A 4,195-nucleotide genomic window follows, 5' to 3' on the forward strand; every position below is an offset into this window, starting at 1 on the left:
CTCTCTGTGAATTTTCCATTTTTACGTGGCTTATTTTTCTTTATTTCTTTTAATCTATAACTATCTGTACTCTGTCTCTTTAAAGACTTTACCCCCCTTTTTAAGGGCATTAACTTTATTCTCTCTATATATTTTTTTCTCTCTCTCAACCTATGTACACTCATCCAACATTGTGATCCATTTAGTGGTCTGAATCTGTCCTATTGTAAATCTGTAATTTTCTTTACTATTCAGGAGCAGTTTGTTTTGTGCTTTTAAATCATTAAGTGCTTAAGAATCTAAACTGTGCCGGGCGGTGGTGGCACACACCTTTAATCCCAGCACTTGGGAGGCAGAGGCAGGCGGATCTCTGTGAGTTTGAGACCAGCCTAGTCTACAAGAGCTAGTTCCAGGACAGGCTCCAAAACCACAGAGAAACCCTGTCTCGAAAAAAACAAACAAACAAAAAAATCTAAGCTGTGACATTCCTAGGTCAAAAACAGGTACTGCCTGCTTGCCCTGCCCGGTCCAACATGGAGGAGCCGCTCGTGCCTCTGATCCTTGCACATTGCACCACTAGCATGGCGGAGCTGCTTGTGCCTCTGAGCCACAGTACACAATGATTTCCTTTCAGCCACACAGCGAGTCTAGTTGCCATCAAACAAATCATAGCACTTTAGTCCAAATGCTTCATTTAAAGACTCTGTCTCCCGCAGGAGCCAGACAGAGATTGCGATGGCGGCACAGCCCAGAAAGCCGGCATTTTAAAACAGCCAGTTTTTTTCCTGTTGCTGAGTCAGGACAATTTCTTTGCTGCACGCAACCCACAAACAGCAAAAAGCTGTCTAAAATTCTCTCTCTCTCCTTTTTAAGCCCTCTCAGGTTTTACGTGGAGTTCATTACCACGTTAGGTGCCACTCTGTTGTAACAGGGGCAGCCGGGTGCCAGGAACATAGCACCCTGTTACAACAGATTACATTAATATTAAAACTTTTAGTAACTTTTTTGCTAATATTATGGATTCTATTCTGTGAAGCTTATATGGTTATGGTGATACTTTAATTTATATATATATATTAGGACTCAGTTTTTTTCTTCATATTATATCATTAAGAAAGAATGTGGCACTTTTAGGAATGATACAGTCTTTGCCGATTAATAATGAACAGCTAGTTGATAGGATTAATACCATCAAAAATCAAAAGTTACCTGAAAAAAATTAATACTATTAAAAAGGATAACATTAATTTGACAGACAAAATTAAATCCATATTTAAAGGTAATGAGAAATTATCTGAAAGAATTCATACTGTTGAATTTGACAGTCAAAATTTGTTAAAAAGTAATGACAGGTTAGCAGATAGAGTATCTCTCCAGAATGGCAATCTGCATGCTATCCATGTCTGAGGATGAGGTGTTATCTTTATTTTTTTCCAAGGGAGGAAAAGATTAAGTAAGTTTATTATACAAACTGACTGAAAAATAACTTCAAGAAAGTCAATAGAATTTAGTACTGTCTCATCCATCCTGAAGGAGGTGCCCGATTTGGAGGAGTGACGGATATATCCAGATAATCCCCTGTTTGGAACTTCCATGACTGCAGGGTCATGGAGTCATCAGTGCCCTTCCTGCCAGACATGGTGCTGCCAATCTCCTTAACTCGATATCCAGGTCTTTTGAGATCCATAAAAACAATTGCAAAATTGAAGTGTGTACCCTTCTTTCTGGCTTCTGGGTAGACTTCCTTTACTAAACTAGTCAGTTCTTTCAGGGTTTCATCCATCCAGGTGCAGCTCGCTTGAGGGCACATTCCTGCAGGAGAACTCGTTCATTCGGTGGTTGATGTGGGAGGGTCTTCTGTTTTGTGTTGGTTAATAAAGAAACTGCCTTGGCCATTTGATACGCCAGCCCTTAGGTGGGTGGAGTAGACAGAATAGAATGCTGGGAGGAAGAGGGAAGTGAGGCAATCGCCATGCCTCTCCTCTCTGCAGATGCCATGGATCCAGACACCAGGTCAGACATGCTGAATCTTTCCTGGTAAGCCACCACCTCGTGGTACTACACAGATTATTAGAAATGGGTTAATCAAGATGTGAGAGTTCACCAGTAAGAGGCTAGAGCTAATGGGCCAAGCAGTGTTTAAAAGAATACAGTTTGTGTGTTGTTATTTCAGGGCATAAGCTATCCAGACGGCTGGGAGCTGGGCAACAGGAACATAGCCCGAAGCTCCTTCTACAGGTGGTGGTGGCCATTGTTGGTGGCAAAGACCTGCAGCAGAAGCAGGAGTGGGCAGGTCTTCTCACGGTCCATCTGTTTCTCGGGCTCCTTCTCAATCTCTTCCTGGATAATGCGTGATTCCACCACCATCTTCCTCCTTCTGCCTGGGAGATGCTCGCCCTGACCTCCAACCTTTACAGTGAGCATGAGCTAGTCATGAGCTGTTATCTTTAGAGGAGAAACTTAAGACCTTGGAATTACGTGTACAGAATTGAGGATCAGAGGCTAGGTGCCTCAATGAAATCACTAGAAATATGTACAGGCCAGGAGATTCAGGCTTTACAAAAGACAATAATAAAATGATTTGAAATAATTGGGGAAATTATTAGAGCTGATGAACAGGGAAAGGAGGCACAAGGATTCAACATCACCAGTACCTGTCAGAGATGACTTACCAAGGGTTTTAGCTTCCTACCCTGTAATCTACTCTGACAAAGCATCAAGTTCTAAAGGCCCAAAAGGATCCAAAGAAGGTAGATGGGTAGCTATAGGAATGAATGATCTAAAAGAAATTAAGCAAGTTGTCATAACTTATGGCTTGCATTCTGCCTTTGTTAGGGAGATGATAAAGACTTGGGCTTCTAGCATCAAGACAACACCACATGACTGGCTTCAGTTAGCTTCAGCAGTCCTGGATGATGGGCTGCAGTTGATGTTTATAATTTATTTCAGAATAGAGGCAAAAATTTTGGAACAACAGGGAGAAACAAAAGGCCTTGAGACTTGCCAAGAACAAATCAGGTTCAAGGTCTTTATGATGAGAAAATCTTGTCCCTATGCAACAAAGCAGCCTTAAATGCTTGGGACAGGATTCAAGAACTAGGAAAATGAATTGAATCATATACCAGGGTTAAATGGGGCCAGAGAGAACCATTTACTGACTTTTAACAAAGATTAACTAAGGCTGTACAAATAGGAATAACAGAGCCAGATGCTAGAAAAGTACTTAATGAATTTCTGGCTTTTGGAAATGCCAACTTAGAATGCAAAAAGATACTTGGGACTTTAAAAATTAGGTTAGCACCTATGGATGAATGGATCCTGCATACAATGAACACTGAGAAATTTGACTATAATACTGAATCTTGGGTAGGAGAAGCAATTTCCAAAGGAATGAGGACACATCAAAATGCCAAATGTTTTACTTATGGTAGAATAGGACATCTGAGAAGGGATTGTAGACAAGAAATTCCTAGGAATAATATCTCCTCTGGGAATGGCAAAAATAGGAGGACTCAGCCTTTAGGTATATGTAGAAGGTGTGGCAAAGGTCAACATTGGTCCGACAAATGCATATTAACAAAAGTCATTCAAGGCAACCTGATACAATCAGGGAAACTCCTTGAGGGAAAGAGTGTCTCACAGGGCTCCAAGTCAAAAGTGGCCCAGTCATTCTCACTCACTGTGGAGGACATGTCTAAATAGGAAAATTAAAAAAATTCAGATCCTCTGTAAAAGACTGTAATGTTCTAGATGATGGCATAAACATGGAGAATAAGTAAAAAAAATTCCAATAGGAAATAGTGATATAGATATGAATAATTTGCATTGGTATGGATTTTAAGGTCAATTTTGTTATATGTATATGTATTTTTGATCTTGATTAAGGTATTGTGATTGTGTAGTTCATTTAAAAATGTAATGTATAATTAGGAAATATAGGTTGTTAATGGATAATCATTGATAATAGTCAAGCTTGTAGTCATGTTAGTTAGATTTTCTAGATGTATAGAGATATATTTCAGATAGGCATTCTTCATATCTTTCAAAGGCTACAGAATATGGCATTTAAATGTTTTAATAATTTAGGGCTTTTCATGACAATGAGACACATCTGCTCCTGGCAGCACCAATCTACTTCAAAAGGAAAATGGGCATCGAAGAGGATCCTTATGGAGTTTGATAGCCATTTGGGCAAGAAACTGCTCTTGCCTGGACT

At 39.9% G+C, this 4,195-nt stretch overlaps 1 pseudogene; it reads right to left on the reverse strand.

Annotated features, from left to right (window-relative positions):
- Positions 1–1,364: 1,364 nt before the first annotated feature.
- Positions 1,365–2,403, reverse strand: LOC126500712 (histone deacetylase complex subunit SAP18-like; annotated as a pseudogene).
- Positions 2,404–4,195: the final 1,792 nt, after the last annotated feature.

Source organism: Alexandromys fortis, unplaced genomic scaffold, assembly GCF_014885135.2.
Source record: "Alexandromys fortis isolate MF-2015 unplaced genomic scaffold, M_Fortis_MF-2015_v1.1 scaffold_7, whole genome shotgun sequence".
NCBI classification, from domain to species: domain Eukaryota; kingdom Metazoa; phylum Chordata; class Mammalia; order Rodentia; family Cricetidae; genus Alexandromys; species Alexandromys fortis.